Source organism: Macaca nemestrina, chromosome 1 (assembly GCF_043159975.1).
Source record: "Macaca nemestrina isolate mMacNem1 chromosome 1, mMacNem.hap1, whole genome shotgun sequence".
In the NCBI taxonomy this organism is placed as follows: domain Eukaryota; kingdom Metazoa; phylum Chordata; class Mammalia; order Primates; family Cercopithecidae; genus Macaca; species Macaca nemestrina.
The window spans coordinates 9,646,802-9,664,363 of record NC_092125.1 but is presented as its reverse complement, the minus strand read 5'-3'; the positions used below and the strand labels follow the sequence as shown (position 1 = coordinate 9,664,363).

The 17,562-nt window shown below is 39.6% G+C and overlaps 1 protein-coding gene across 7 annotated transcripts in view; it reads left to right on the top strand.

Annotated features, from left to right (window-relative positions):
* Positions 1-17,562, top strand: part of LOC105474633 (cholinergic receptor muscarinic 3) — a 527,334-nt gene that overhangs the window by 141,975 nt on the left and 367,797 nt on the right. The gene's annotated exons all lie outside the window — the stretch shown is intronic.

The following is a 17,562-nucleotide window of genomic DNA, read 5'->3' as shown; positions in this document are numbered from 1 at the left end:
GTATCCTGATTTGACTATCAGTTACTGTATTTTTAAATATTTTGGTTTTCTTTTTCTTTCTATTTTTTTTAAACTTTATTTTACCTGTAAATCATATATACAGATTATATACAGATTAAGCTATTCACTTAAGATCTGGTCCCAAAGTTCAACAGAAGTTGAACAACACAAATCATAACATTTTCCCAGATTGTTCTTTAGAGAAAATAAATGAATGAACTGACAATATATGCATACATACCACATTACCTTCTCCCACCCACCCACCATTTTATATAACAGCTTAATTTTTTTTATTTTAATGCCTTAAAATAGATTTAATTTGCAACTCTCCAACTGCTTTCAGAGTGATGCATTTTTCCACAGGACAGTTTTCTTTTTATTGTTGTTTGGAACAAGGGCATGTAGGCAAAAGATGTAAACACTGTCCACAGCCTGTTGCTTCCCCAGTGGTTCTCAACCTCAGCTGCATGTTGCTATCAATTCAAGAACTTTGAGAAACCCCGATGCCCAGGACACCCCAATTCCAGTTAAATCAGAGTCTTGGGAGTGGTACTCAGGCATCAGTACATTTTAAAGCTTCTCAAATGCTTCTATCAGGCATCCAGGTTTGGGAACGACTCATCTCAAATGATCATGGAGTCTCAGCTGGGTGTGATGGGGGACTGGAAGGAAAACAGTAGGCTTAGCTTTATTATATAGGACAATCAGAATTAAACTGTGTTGTCAGCCTTCCTCACATCTAGTGCCCTCAAACAAACCCTTCCCTGACCCTGATTCTTCTCTCTTTGCCTGCGTCCTTGCATGTCACAGTCTTTCTGGATTGAAACAGTCCATGAGAGAGGTCTCCTGATCTAAACTACCCTGTAATTAGCCTGATAAGTACCTCATCTCCTACTTGTATGCTTTTTCTGATCTATTTCCCTGTAGAGTGAAATCTTATTTTCTGAACATCCAAATCTTGATATGGTTGTACTGTCAATGAACAACTGATATTTTTACATGAATTAGGAGACACAACAATTCTACTTCATCCCAGTGTTTTTTACCAGCTACTTGGCACACCTGCCTACTGGATTTGACCTCTGTGAATACCAATGCTGGCCTGGGTGTCAGTATTTGCTGGCACCCCGTGTGTGGGTTTGTCTTCCCTTAGCTTTACCCAGGAAGACATCTGGCTTAGCAAGCACACTACTGCTCTGATTCCTTTGCTTCTATTAAGTGCAAGTGAATGCACTTTATGTTGATGGTGTATTGCATTAGACTAATTTCTGGATCAGCGAAAAAGAGCCCTTTTTCATTTATCAGACATTTTCTTTCTTACATCTTATTTTCCGCCAGCTTCAAACCATGTCTGCCTCACCCATGGTGATAACTATATTAATAATGATGAGAATAATTAACCTGCATTGCAACCTTTTTCCATCCTTATAACATAAGTCATGGCTGGGTGCAGTTGCTCACCCCTGTAATCCCAGCATTTTGGGAGGACTAGGTAGGAGGATCTCTTGAGCCCAGAAGTTTAAGGCCAGCCTGAGCAATACAGGGAGACCCTGTCTCTACCAAAAATATTTTAAAAATTAGCCAGGCATAGTAGTGCATGCCTGTGGTCCCAGCTGTACAAGAGACTGAGGTGGGAAGATTGCTTGAGCCTGCGAGGAGGTCAAAGCTGTAGAGAGCTGTGATCACGCCGCTGGATTCCAGCCTGTGCAACAGCCCTGTCTCCAAAAACAAAACAACAAGCAAAAACAACAAAAACGAAAACAAAAAAGCCGTAAGTCTTTTACAAATGCTGTCTCCTTTAATTTTAAAAACCTACAAAACAGTTACTGTATTTATCCCCATTTTCCAGATGAAGAAACAGTAGATTGAATAATGTTTATTGACCAAGGTTCAAGAAATGACAGAGCTGGAGGATTCAAACCTAACATTGCTGAATTCCCAGAGCCTGAGCTGTTGACCGTGTGTTATGAAAACCGGATTTCTTAAAAAAAAAAAAAAAAAAAAAAAATTGAGGCCCTTAAAAAGTTTAGTCCTGAGCTCCATTTACATCCCCTTTGTTCCCACTCCCTGCCATTGTTACCTACCTTTCCTCAAGCACTACTGACCCACTGATTGTTCCTGGATCTGTGACAACTGCACGTCTTGCCATGTGCTGTTTCTCAGGTCTGAGATTTTTGCTCTCTCCTTCAAGGTGAACTCCCACTCGTAATTTTCAACTTAGTTCAAATGTCAAACAGTTCTATGTGAAGCTCTAACTGAGCCCCCACATCAGTCATTTGTGCTTTTCTCTGTTCTTACGGTACTTGGTAAATATCTCGATCACAGTGTTCATCACTTACCAGCTAATAGCTTTCGATGGTTTAACCTCTGTAAGCCTCAGTTTCCTCATCTACAAAAATAAAGACAATCAAATAACTTATCTCAGAGGCTTATAAGAATTAAAGGAGATCATGAATGTAAGATATTTAGCTGTATGTTATATAATAAGCATTTAAAATCTATTAACTGTATTTCATTACCATCCCCTTGTATTACAACTTTCGAAATCTTTCTTTTCACAACTGCTTTCTATGAAAGTGGACGTGATGACGTGCATTTTATATTTCCATGTTTTGCAAAGTTCTCAGCACAGAATGGAAATGTGTGGGCTTACTTAACTCAATTTCTAAAATGACGACCCTCAAAGGGCTGATAGGAGGATTAAAAGAAAATGTAAAACTGATTAGAATAGAAAGACTTTAGTAAGTGTCAGCAACTATCATTATTTAGTAAGTTTGAATAAATGAATGGATGCATTTAAAGGGAGTAAAACACTTGCATATCACTATTTTCTTATGCAGAGATGATGGCAAGTCACAGTGGTTCATGTCTGCTAGCTCATAGATAGACCTCTTTGTGTGATGAGATGTGACAAGTCTTTAGATTTTTTTCCTATTAGTACCCGGCGGCACCGATTCCTGCTGTTGTTCAAGGAGTATCTGAAGTGTTGATCAGCGAGAGACTTGGCAAATCTTGCTGACATGTCTCTTCTGACAAGAGGATAAATGCTTTCCACAGATCCTTTCTGTCCTGCACTGGTCTTTTGGCTGACCATCTGTTTGAAAGTGCAGGGCATGATGGTGCCCGAAGAAATAAGGTGCCCTTCTGTAAATTTTGGTAATCCAACTACAGTACATTCCAAAGCATGACTGAACAGCGTACCTGGTAATCTTTGTTACAAATATAACCTGCAGATAATGCAGCAGCAGAGGTTAGAGATGGAAATAAAAGGACATTAATTTACTTTGGGCAGGATGGGCGCAGTGGTTCCTGCCTGTAATCCCAGCACTTTGGGATGCCAAGGCAGATGGATCACCTGAGTTTAGGAGTTCGATACCAGCCCCACCAACATGATGAAACCCCGTCTCTACTAAAAATACACAAATTAGCTGGGCATGGTGACACACGCCTGTAAATCCCAGCTACTTGGGAGGCTGAGGCATGAGAATCGCTTGAACCTGGGAGGCAGAGGTTGCGGTAAGCTGAGATCACGCCACTGTACTCCAGCCTGGGCAACAGAGGGAGAGTTGGTCTAAACACAAGAACAAAAAAAGAATTTTGGATAGAGACAGTCTAAATAAAATATTTTTTTCCAGAATAACCCCCAACAACAATATGAATATTCTTCTTCTCGTTCAGGCTTAAAGGAGCCCTCTATACCTGCTAGATCCTCTGTTTCCTCGCATTTAGTTCATAATCCATGATGTTTTTATCTAGTTCTTGATGGAATGGTTCAGAAATGGTTTCCTTTCAAGAAAAAAAATTAGATTTAAAAAATCTTTACCAAAGAAATGCATATGAGTCTTGCTTTGTTTTTGGAGGTGATACATCACACCATAGCACGTCTTAAGTTTATGGAGTACCAGATGCTTTGGAGTGATAATCTGAAAGGGAATATGTGAAGTTCCAATTTCAAATGTCTTTGATTTTGAAAGCTAAATAACTGATATGTTATAAGATGCCTTTTGGGTGTGGTGGCTCATGCCTGTAATCCCAGCCCTTTGGGTGGCCGAGGCAAGGCAGACTACTTGAGGTCAGGAGTTTGAGACCAGCCTGGCCAACATGGTGAATGCCTGTCTCTACCAAAAATACAAAAATTAGCTGGATATGATGGCATGTGCCTGTAATTCCAGCCACTTGGGAGGCTGAGGGAAGAGAATCACTTAAACCCAGGAGGCGGAGGTTGCAGTGAGCCAAGATTGTGCTGCTGGGTGACAGAGTGAGACTCCATCTCAAAAAAAAAAAAAAAAAAAAAGATGCCTTGTTAATTATCTGTTACTATTACTTTGGCTAATTGTATATTTTTCTGTATCTGTCCGTTTGTCATTAATCTTTACATTAACCTAATAGCCATTATGTTCAGATGTTACTCTGTGCAGGTTCCGTGCCTGCTTGAGGTTCTCCTCTCAACCCTTTTCATCTATTAGAAACAAGTTTACTGGACTAACTTTTTCTTTGACGAGACTCTTCAAATTATTTTTTTGTTACGTTTGTTGGTACTCTTCTTCAAATATAGATCAAATTAATTAATTGGACCACTGAGTCAGCTACATATTTCTCAACTCCTCAAATTCAACTTTCTATCCCAACAAACTGAAACTAATATATTTTTAGCTATATTGCTTGATCCATTAAAATTTATGCTGACATTTAAAAGGCAAGCCACTCCAAGCAATGTGTCTGTAAAAATTAAATTAATAATGAAAAATACTAAGAAAATGGAGACTTCCAGAGTGTGACTCACACTAATGAAAAAGAAGCATTCAATAGAAACTCCCAGTGCAGGCCGGGCGCGGTGGCTCAAGCCTGTAATCCCAGCACTTTGGGAGGCCGAGACAGGCGGATCACGAGGTCAGGAGATCGAGACCATCCTGGCTAACACGGTGAAACCCCGTCTCTACTAAAAAATACAAAAAAAAACTAGCCGGGCGCGGTGGCGGGCGCCTGTAGTCCCAACTACTCGGGAGGCTGAGGCAGGAGAATGGCGTGAACCCGGGAGGCGGAGCTTGCAGTGAGCTGAGATCCGGCCACTGCACTCCAGCCTGGGTGGCAGAGCGAGACTCCGTCTCAAAAAAAAAAAAAAAAAAAAAAAGAAAAAAAAAAAAAAGAAACTCCCAGTGCAGGGTTCCAGGTATTAAACTAGGTATACAAAGTTCAATGGATTTCAGTGGAGCTATAGTAAGTATGGCCTAAGAACTAAAGGATACTATAATTGAAGAATAAAGTGTGTGCTTGATCCTTCACCAAATGGAGAATATCCATAAAGAGGCAGAAATTATGTAAAATAACAAAATGAAAACTTAGAGAGGAGCACAAAAGCAGACTTGAGACGGCAGAAGAAAGACCCAGTGACCTTGAAGATTGATGAATAGCAATTATCCCTGGAAAAAAAAAGAAGAAGAAAAATGAATAGCCCCTCAGGGACTGTGGTCTATACAACATCAAGCATACCAATGTATGAGAGTTCCGAAAGAAGAAGGCAGAAAAGGCAGAAAACAAATATTTGCAGAAATAGTGGCCAAAGCATCCCAAGTTTTGTGAAACATATCAATTTACATATTCAAGAAGCTCAATGAACTACAAGTCAGAAAAACATAAAGAGATCTATGTCCAAACACATCATGACCAAACTACTGAAAGATGAAGACAGAGAAAACAAGATAGAAAAACTAAAAACATATTAGACACTGTTATTAGGATTTTTTTTTTGCAGAAATTGACAAGCTGATCCAAAACTTAATATGGGAATTCACAGGACCCATGAATTCATAGGACCCATATAATATGAATAATAATAATTCATATAATAATAATAATAACAGTAATAATAATAAAATTACTGCGCCAGGCCTAGAATGGATTTTTAAGATGGAGTATATTTCTTATATGTAGGAGTTGGCCAGGTGCGGTGGCTGATGCCTGTAATCCCAGCACTTTGGAAGTCCGGGGCAGGTGGATCACAAGGTCAGGAGATTGAGACCATCCTGGCCAACATGGTGAAACACCGTCTCTACTAAAAGTACAAAAATTAGCTGGGCATGGTGGCACACACCTGTAATCCCAGCTCTTCAGGAGGCTGAGGCAGGGGAATCACTTGAACCTGGCAGGCAGAGGTTGCAGTGAGTCGAGGTCACGCCACTGCACTCCAGCCTGGGCAATGGAGCAAGACTCCATCTCAAAAAAAAAAAAAAAAAAAGGATATGTAGGAGTTCCACTCTACTTGATAAAGTTTAACATTAAGATCCTGAAAAATAGAAAAATGTAATGAAAACTAGAAGATTAAATATGAAAGTAATTAAGAATATTGAAAAAATAGATGATTAAGAAAAAGACCCTCGGGTGAAGTTTAATACAATCTCTTCTATAAATCTATGCATAATCACCTCTAAGGAAATGAGAACACCAAAGATTAAAGCAGATTCAGCTAAAATATTATTTATGTCTTTAAGTGCTTTTCACTAATTCATTAGTTGCAATAAAAAGTTTTTTTGTTTTTTGCAAAATGACCCCATAATGAAAACCTTAAATTAAATAATTTTGAAACATCCTTTAATTCTCTATATTGCTCTTCTGGAAATAATATATTTTGAAGCACTTTCACTTCCCTTTAGATGAGAAAAGGTCAAATAACCTCAAGTTTTCTTCTTTTTTTCAGAACAGAAAAACATTCTGTCCCTTCTTTTCATAAATTTGCGTGTGGATATGATTTTTTAAAAATACAGAACAAGGCCCCCATTACTAAGCTAAATTTTCCATGATTGTAAAACACTATGCCAGCAATGGAGCTAAACTGGCTGCCACCTTGTGTTAGTCCATCCTTACACTGCTATGAAGAAATGCCCGAGACTGGATAATTTATAAAGAAAAGAGGTTTAATTGACTCACAGTTCCACGTGGCTGGGAAGGCCTCATGGTGGAAGGTGAAGGGGAAGAAAGGCATCTTCTTCACAGGGCGGCAGGAAGGAGAAATGTGGAACAAAGTGGGGAAAGCCCCCTTAGAGACTGGGTGCAGTGGCTCACACCTATTAACCAAGCACTTTGGGAGGCTGAGATGGGTGGATCATCTAAGGTCAGGAGTTCGAGACTAGCGTGGAGATTGAAATCCCATCTCTACTAAAAATACAAAAAAAAAAAAAAAAAAATTACCTGGGTGGGGTGGCAGGTGTCTGTAATCCCACCTACTCAGGAGGCTGAAGCAGGAGAATTGCTTGAACCCAGGAGATGGCGGCTTCAGTGACCCGAGATTGCACAACTGCACTCCAGCCTGGGCAACAAGAGTCAAACTCTGTCTCAAAAAAAAAAAAAACAAAAAAAGCCCCTTAAAAACCATCAGATCTTGTAAGAACTCACTGACTGTCACAAGAATAGCATGAGAGTAACCACCCCCATGATTCATTACCTCCCACTGTGTCCCTCCCATGACACGTGGGGATTATGGGAGCTACAATTCAAGATGAGATTTTGGTGGGTACACAGCCAAACCCTACCACATCTCTCCTATCCCGTTGATTCTGAGGCTGACTTAGCAGCTCTTGCTAGTTATGGGGAGGTCTCTGCTTTTTTTCCTCACCATAAGTGTTGAAATAAAGATGCTCATTTTAGGGCTGGATGTAGTGGCTTATGCCTATAATCCCAGCACGTTGGGAGGCCAAGGCAGGCAGATCGCTTGAGGTCAGGAGTTCGAGACAAGCCTGGCCAACATGTTAAAACACCATCTCTACTAAAAACACAAAAATTAGCCAGGCATGGTGGCAGGTGCCTGTAATCCCAGCTACTTGGGAAACAGGCACAAGAATTGCTTGAACCCGGGAGGCAGAAGTTGCAGTGAGATCGTGCCACTGCACTTCAGCCTGGGTGACAGAGCGAGACTCTGTCTCAAAAAAGAAAATTTTAGGAGAACGTGCATACTGATTTGTACATATACATATTGAATGTTCAAAGCATATTCACAGAATATTACCTTTATTTAATTTGCTGAGCTGGTGGTACTAATTCCATCTGATGGACTGGGATATGGATCGCTGGCTAAGTTAATGTCATATAACTATGTACTGATGCCAAAGTTAGCCACATCTTACTTCCAGACATTTACCTTATTTCTGGTTTCAAAAATTATTAAATCTTGGCCGGGCGCGGTGGCTCAAGCCTGTAATCCCAGCACTTTGGGAGGCCGAGACGGGCGGATCACGAGGTCAGGAGATCAAGACCATCCTGGCGAACACGGTGAAACCCCATCTCTACTAAAAAATACAAAAAAACTAGCCGGACGTGGTGGCGGCGCCTGTAGTCCCAGCTACTCGGGAGGCGGAAGCAGGAGAATGGCGTAAACCCGGGAGGCGGAGCTTGCAGTGAGCTGAGATCCGGCCACTGCACCCCAGCCTGGGCGACAGAGCCAGACTCCATCTCAAAAAAAAAAAAAAAAAAAAAAAAAAAAAAAAAATTATTAAATCTGAAAATTACTTCTGGTTTTAAAGGGATTCTCTGAAACGGAAAACAGATAAAGACAAGTTGTTGTATGGTGCAAAGTGACGGAAATTAGGCCAAATCCAACCTAAGTTTGTATCATCAATTTCCTTACGTGTAAAATGAAGCTAGTATACGTTTTTGAGGTTATTATGTAGATTAAATGATAAGGTTTATACATAGAACATTTAGTATTTTACCTAGTTCACATAAGACCATCAAGAAATAGTCATAAATTATAAAAATAATGATTTAACTTTGATTTTCGTAAAGTTATCATTAAATGAAAGGTTCAGTACCACTGCTGGTAGCTGCTAAGCTTCACTAAAGACTTATTTTGAAGATGCCATATTTTTTATAAGACTGCTAATCCGTTCAAAAATAGTCTACTACATGCCAGGCACGGTGCTAGGTGCTGGACATAGAGTAGTGAGAAAGAGTCCCTGCCCTCAGGCAGCTTACATTTTAGATGGCTCTATTAGTATTTGCAGCTTGGGCTGCTCCTACAGCTTTCTTGCACCAAATAAGTGTACTTTGATCAAAACCTCAGAAGTGGAATTAATTCAGCACACAGTGTTTGCTGAAGGAAGGGGGATGCGCAAAGAAGAACTTGGGGATTCACCAGGGTACCAATCAACCAATGCCAGTGTCCCACACTGGCCCAGAATCCACATACTATGAACTTAAACTCACTTGGAGAAGTCCTCTAATAAAAGGATAATATTGGTATTATGTACATCTCATACTTAGAGCAAAAACCTCTCCATGTATGTTGTCTTCTCTCTCCAAAGGGAGAATTCATTATATCCCTGCCATATTGCCAAGTTTAGCTAGAATTTTGAGTGGAGCCCCAATCACCAAGTCTTACTTAAGATGCCTTTAGTTCCTATCTAGTATATTTTCAGTCCTTCCTATTTCCCTTTGTTCCTTTGAGCCCTGTGTTTTTAGCACCCCAGACCCACACTGAGTGTGGGTTCTGTCCTATGAAAATGCTCTTACACTCTTGTTAGTAAATTATTCGGGCTTCTGTGTTGCTCTTGAGTTTTGGTTAGGCCTAAGACATTTATTCCATGGGGAAGATTTTTTTTTTCCCTTATCCCTACATTTATTTCTATTTGGGGATCTCTTTTTGCACATTTCTGACCTGAAGCTGCTCTTGAAACTTTTGAAACTTGTTTCCTAAGATCAAGGAGACAACATCATGGAGGTCAGTGGCTATTAATGGGCACAGCCACAGGTTAGTCCGGAACAAAGATAAGGGCTGCTAAAGAGGCCATTGACCTGGGATGTTGGATACAGGGTGTTGCAGTTTGATCCTGCACCATACCTTGAAGGCAGCCTGGCCTGGAATGGCTAATGAGGCTGAGGCAGGTTAGATATCATAAGCGTAATTAGATGAACAATGTGCATGTCTTTTTAACTGCAAGCTAGCTGAGGGTGTGAAAGGGTACTATTTAGACCCCATCATTATATTGCTAGCTCCTAGTCTAGGGAGGTATCTTAAATATGTTGACCCAAATTCCATCTGAATTCAGAGTCAAGGAAGCAGTGACAATGTTGAATTTATGTGGCTTATCTTCACGGTTTCAGGTTTGCTTAGGTTTGATTGATTACCTTCAGTTCTAACCTCAGCTTTGGTTTTTCAGTTCCCCCAAATGGACAGTGTCTTGAGGAGCATGTGACTTGAAGATCTTCCATTCTATAATTTACTTAGAAATCCTAGCTGGAGGACATGGTTACAAGTATTCTTCTGGCTACAGTCATCCTCCTCCTGTTGCAAACAATCTCTATGGAGATGAGAACATAATCGTAGTCATCCTTGATTGCTTACTGCAGTTATCTTTAACTCTGTCTTGACATTAAAGGAAGTGTTATCAATTCCAAAGACTAAGGACAAGTTTTAAAATGTGTAAATATTGTAATTCCAAAACATACCATAGACACAGACACGTGCATATCCAAGATATTAGTAAACCATTATCCACTCAAGGTAATTAGGTGAGTTCTGAGTCACAAATCATTTCCCTTTAATACAAAACTAGGAAAATATCCAAAGACTCGTGAAGATAGCCATCTAAGTACCCGGGCTGGTAAATGTAAAACAAGGAAACCCTGGTTGTAATGTTTTTTATGTACTTTTGGCTGCCTGCCTTCTTACTGTATTTCCAGGAAAACCAAGGTCTTTTCAGATTTGAGAATCAGTTATGCGCTGGCTTTTTGAGTACTTGAGAGTTATTATGCGTCCTAGCGGATGGTTTAGAAGAGGTTGTAAGGGAACCATTTTCATTTCAATCTAAATGCATATTTTGCAACTGTTGATGTATTCTGATAGAAAGCTTCACACCCCAGAATGGATTCTATTAGGTTTTAAAATGATAATTAAATTTCATTTTCTTTTCTTTCTTTGGCTTCAGAGTTGACTGTTAAGTGTCATTTTTTTGGGCTTTATCTTTGGGTCTTCAGCATATTTTACATGCCTGAGGTATTCTTAGACTGATTGCCAACCTCTTTGCAGTTTCTTAAAAAAAAAAATACCCTTTTAACTGCTCCTCCAGTCTAGATGTCTCCTGGACTAGTGTCAATTGTTCTTTCTCTTTTCTCATGTGACTTAAATGGTACATCATCCTGTGTTAGGCTGTTCTTGCATTGCTATAAAGAAATACCTGAGACTGGGTAATTTATTAAGAAAAGAGGTTTAATTGGCTCCCGGTTCTGCAGGCTGTACAGGAAGCATAGCACTGGCATCTGCTTGACTTCTGGGGAAGCCTCAGGGAGATTTTTCTCATGGTAAAAGGCTAAGCAGGAGCAGGACCTTTACAAGGTGGGATCAAAGGGAGGTGCCACATACTTTAAACAGCCAGATTACTATTGGGGACCCCACCAAGCCATGAGGGATCCACCCCCATGACCCAAACCCCTCCTGCCAGGCCCCACCTGCAATGCTGGGGATTACATCTTAACGTGAAATTTGGAGGGGACCTCCAAACTCTATATCAGTCACTAATGAAGACCCCCTTCTACCAGTAAGGTTCAGAATTGAATTCCATTTGTTCCCTAAATACTTACTTGATTGCTTTTATTTTAAAAATGTTTGGTCGAATAGCTCTCCAATACAGAATTTTGCTCATATGGCCACTTAACTCCGTTCCCAAAGTTCGTCCATCCGCATCCTAATTTCTTATGTGCAAAGGGCTTGTGATTACACTGAGTTCTGCAATTTACAGTTTCACTCCTGAAAATCATTCTTTTATTAATTAAAGAATCAGATTAAGATTTGATTTCCATCTTTTCCCACTCACTGGCTAATTTGGCTTTGAAATTCAGTCTATATGAGCCTTAACGTCTATGAAATATGGATACTATTAACAATGATGGAAGAGTGTTAAAAGAAAATATGCATGTAAATCAGTCATAAGTGCTTGACTTGTGGGTAGACACATGAGCAGTGTTAATTATGATATTGCTCCAGCTGAAAAGGTTGAAAGGGCAGAAGAGAAAAAAAGAAGAAGGGAAGAGGGGAAGTAGCAGAAGAAAGGAAAAGAAGAAAGAGAAATGCAAGAGCATGTAATGGCTAAAATAATGAGATGGTAGCTTAGCCTTTTAGGAAGGTTTGCCAAGTATCACTTCCTTTAATTTACATAGTTCTCATCTTCCATGCAATTACAAAGTGTGATGAGAGTCTCTCTGAAATTTATTGTTTTCCTTTCCTTTCTTTTTCCCTCAGGAAGATGCCAATAGAAACTGCTTTTCAGTTTCTCTCTGCTGGCCCTTTGCCCTAACTTTTGACCTCCTCTCTGCATTAGCTAAACTCCACCTCACCCCTCTATCAAACAGCTTGACCACTTCTTCGCTGTTGTGACAGCTCTGATTCATGAGAGGACTCTATCCCCTGCCGCCAAAGGGCTGTTTCAACCCAATTAGATAATGTTGGAGCTAGACTTAATTTAAATAGGTTTTGAGGCTGCTGTCTCTATTTTGTAAACTATATATTTTAAAAATCTACTGATTTTTGTCTAGTTAATTCAGCTGTCCTTACATAAACTTCATTTAAAAAGTCATTGGAACATCAGCATAGCACATGTGGAATAAATATAGGAGTTAATTTTCAGTACAACTGGTCTTTAAAGTTTAATAGTCAATAAATATAAACACGAAATGACAGTTGCCTCATTACAAATGTAAACACATATATAAACCTACCCAGTAGCAATTTGAAACAAGCTTAGGAATCCACCTCCTACTTTTGTTATGCCTGAGCCTTTCTTCATCAAGGCTATCTTTCCCTTTGATTTATTAGTTCCTTCCTTACCACTGTGGCTATCAAATAAGGGCCCTAAAATAGTTATTTCTAATGAAAAATAACTTTAGGATTTTAGCAAAGAGAGAAAAAAGACTCTTCATATAACCCTTTCAATTAAAGAAAACTGAGCTACAATGTGCATTTTTATCCAGAATATCACCATTTGCCCCAGGCCCACCCAACCCTTGGTGTGCTTAAGACATGGCTCTGTCAGATGTAAAACTCTGGACATAACTGCTGTGGGGAAGAAAAGCCACCCACTCATGCCCAAGAAGCTGCTTCAGATTCCCTGATGATCAGGTTCAAGGTCATTTTTCTGTACCTTCTTTGTTAAAAGATGCTTTGATTACACAGAATTCTTTCAATTTTTTTTGGCCTTTGTTCTCTTATAATTCAGTGAGAATAAGAGAATGTCAGTTGCTTCAGCAGTTAGTGACACTGGTTAGAACTCCCTTCAGATGAAAGTCTGAGGCCCAGATGAGCTCTGAGCTGGATGTTCCCCAGTGGGGTTAGCCTTCCACAGCTCTCAGAGCACAAAGACGATTTTGAGTCTCAGCTGTCACTCTTATCAAATATTCTTACCCTTTTGCAGCAATTACTTTTGTCACTATTGCTATTACGGTTCTGCTAAAATCTCTCTTTCTCATATTTCTGTAAAGTCATGCACTGCATAATGATGTTTTGGTCAACGATGGACCACTTATACAAAAGTAGTCCTATAAGATTATAATACTGGGTTTTTTTTGTTTTTTTTTTTTTAGACAGGGTCTCACTCTGTTGTCCAGGCTGGAGTGCAGGGGCCATCTTGGCTCACTGCAGCCTCAACCTCCCAAGGCTCAGGTGATCCTCTTACCTCAGCCCCTGATTAAGTGGGACCATGCCCGGCTAATTTTGGCATCTTTTTTTAGTGGAGATGGGGTTTTGCTATGTTGCCCAAGCTGGTCTTAAATTCCTGGACTCAAGCAATCCACCTGCCTCAGTCTCCCAAAGTGCTGGGATTACAGTGTGAGCCACTGCACTGGCCTAATACCATATTTTTACTCTACCTTTTCTACGTTTTGATGTTTACATACACAGGTGTTTCCTATTGTATTCAGTACAGTGACATGCTATACAGATAGCCTTAGAAGCAATAGGGAGTATGATAGAGCCTATGTGTGTACAAGGTTATACCATCTTGGATTGTGTGAGTGCACTCTATGATGTTTAGATGACGAAGAAGTCACCTAATGATGCATTTCTCAGAATGTGTCTTCATTGTTAAGTGAGGCATGACTGTATAAGAAATAAATTTATTTTCAGCACGTGTTGACTACTTTATCTTAACAAAATGTTAACATAGTCTAGCCTTTACTACAGAAGTCGGCATCATAATATGTAGATTGCTTATGCTAATCGGGAAACGTTAAGGTAAACTATGTCTATTTTAAGTGAAGTAAGTGGTTTAAATGACTCCATTTCAAAGAAAACTTCTTCAGTAATTCTTTTAAAAAATCTGCCTCTAAGTGTTTCCATTCCCAATAGTAAAAATAAATAGACAAACAAACAGCTCTTACTAAAACAACAGTAATTTGCTATCTTGCACCAGAAGAAATGAGATTTCAAATGTGGAGAAGGTCTGGGATAGTAACACCACTTTTAGAAATTACACATTATGTTTGTTTTAACATAAATTTGAATTCAAGGAAATTTTCGTGCTCTCAAAGAAACTGAAGAACTTCAAATAAGTTACCTACAAACACACAGTCTCATTATTTTCAGCATACTAACTTCTAATTTTTATTAATTTACCATACACAATATTGCCTGTAATTTTAATTAACTAATACATGCCATTTTATATTCTGCATTTTACATACATTTACTTATATCAGTATAAATTCCACATTTCTTATAATAATAAAGTATTATATAAGTTTAGCAGTTTAACATTCCATAATGTTAAACTGTTCCCCTGTTGTTGTGTGATGGTGTTAATAACAGTAGTAACAACAGCTACCATTCATTAACTGTTCACACAATAAATACTATGTTAAAAGCATCGTTTATCAAAGTAACGAAGAATCTTGATTTGTCATGTGGAAATGCATAGATTTTAGAACTCGGTATATAACAAGTCCTTGAATAACTTTGTTTAATTCAACTTTATTTTCTTATAATTATAATATTGGCGGAAAAAAATGTTAGTTGGGGCCAATGTCTGTGTGGAGTTTGCACAGACTTCCCATGTCTGTGTGGGGTTTCTCCAGGTACTAAGGTGAGCAAGAACCTATCAACAATGTTATGTGAGGACTTACTGTACTAATATCTGTGTGACTTTAGTCAAGAAAAAAAAATTCCCTATTTTTTTCTTCATCTTCAATATCTTCTTGTGAACACATACAAATAATAGCTGACTTAGAGGTTGTACCTCCCACTGAGCCTCACATGTAGTAGGTGTTCAAGAAATGAGGGAATATTGTTACTGGGAGCTGCCTAAAGTTGACTTACATCCATAAAATGAGATTTATTTCATTTTGTGTGTATTTCCAGATGGATCTCCAGGATAACTAAATTGTCAATGCCACCTGCAATATGCTATGTTCATTTTTTATTTTTATTTTTATTTTTTTTTCTAGACAGAGTCTTACTCTGTCACCCAGGCTGGAGTGCAGTGGTGTGATTACCTCTCATGGCAACCTCCACCTCCCAGGCTCAGGTGATCCTTCCATCTCAGCCTCTCAAGTAGCTGGGACTACAGGTGTGCACCACCGTGCCAGGCTAATTTTTGTATTTTTTTGTAGAGATGGGGTTTCACCATGTTGCCCAGGGTGGTCTTGAACTCCTGGACTCAAGCAATCTGCCTGCCTTGGCCTCCTGAAGTGTTGGGATTTTAGGCATGAGCCACCATGCCAAGCCAATTTTTTATATACCAAATCCTCACCAAGGCTGCCTTTCTGTCATTCTTTCTATACTTGTTCATTCTTCACTTCTTTCTCTCAACAAATATCAGAATGTGTTGCACACCTAGCTGTCTGGAAATCACTGCAATACTCCAGATTGTAACTGCTGTGAAGGAAATTCCTCTATTCAACAGGAATCAGAAGACCCTTGTGCAGTATAGGCAGTAGATAGGCAGAGAGGGCTGGTAGATAGGCAGAAGTATGTATGTGTGAGCATTTTTTAAAAAACTATGTCTGTCTTCCCCCGGAAATTATAATTAATCATCTTGATATTATACTATATCAGACAGAATGACCAAGATTTAACCTCCTGGGAAAGACAGATATACAAACAGATGATAATACAATATAATATTATTATATTATATACATTATGTACAAAATGTTATGGCAGTATATTTGTGCCTGAGGGACTAGGGGTTGGTAAGAATTAGCTTTTGAATTATTATTTTTTGAAATGAGTAGCAGTTTACCAGACAAATAGAAAGGCACCCCAAATAAGAAGATGTTGCCTACTCACAGAAAACAGAAGGAGCAAAGTAAAGTATGGAGCATAGGAGAGAACTGAGTATCTGGCAGCCACTTCCTATAGCTGTAATAATTTTGGTTGGAGATTAGTATTAGAAGAGGAGGGAGAGAAAGCAAGCTAGGCAGTTAGGAAATCTCACGTACCTCCCATGAGACAGGCAGTATTCTAGACATCTTGTGCATATTTTGTCTTACGACTCTCAGAACAACTGTATTTTAGAGGTGGTGCCAGTGAGACTTCGAATATGAGGCCGGCTGTCCAAGGTCCTGTAGCAAGAATATATCAGAATTGGTGTTTAGAGCCAAGTCTTCCAGCTCAAAACCCACCTTCTCTTCACCTCTAAGATGCAATGGGGAAACCATTTAGGGATCTTCTCATTTATTTGGGCTTAACTAACTTCTCTGCTGGAAGATAAATCTTTGGGATTTTGTTCTCTGTTGTCTCAAAAACAGACATTCTACAAAATGTATTTTACTTTCCTTTGATGTTTTTCAAAAAGAAATGCCACCTCTCCGTGGAAGGATTATGTATGTAGCGGATTCTTCTCTATAACCTTCATGCTTTCTTCATTTTACATTTTTACCATTTATGCATCTTTGCTGTGCTCCACTCTTTGCCCTTACATGGGGGCAAATGGAGGATCTTTTAACTTTTTTAGAGTTCTTCTGTTTGCTGTTATCATGACCTTTCTTAGGCCTTCAGCAAGAAGACTGGTTGTCTCAGTTATCTGTCATTCTGAAGATTGGCACCTTTAGGGAGGGAGTCAGAGCTCTGGAGATTTCCTTGAAGAGAATGCCATTCTGGCACGTTGCAGAATGACACTATCCCGGTGGCCAGCTTTCTCCATCCATCCTCATTGCCCCAGCTTGTGCACCTGACATGAAGTGTGGCTGAGTCTGACCTCATTTCTTGTGCTTCCTACAGGGAAAATCCTGCTGTCCCCAAAGAAATACCCTGCCCTACTCAAGGCGGTTATTTAATTGCCCCTGAGGCTCATGATCTTCTGTAGGGCCAGGGGTTCGCAGCGTCTGCGTCCAATCTGCCCTAAAGCACCCCTCTTCCTGTCATATAATCTCCTCCAAATCAAGCATGAACAATTCTCTAGACCAGAAATCAGCAACCGATTTTTCTTCTTCTTCTTTTTTTTTTTTTTTTTTTTTTTTTTTTTGAGACAGAGTCTTGCTGGGTCGCCCAGGCTGGAGTGCAGCGGTGCAATCTCGGCTCACTGCAAGCTCCGCCTCCCGGGTTCACACCATTCTCCTGCATCAGCCTTCCGAGTAGCTGGG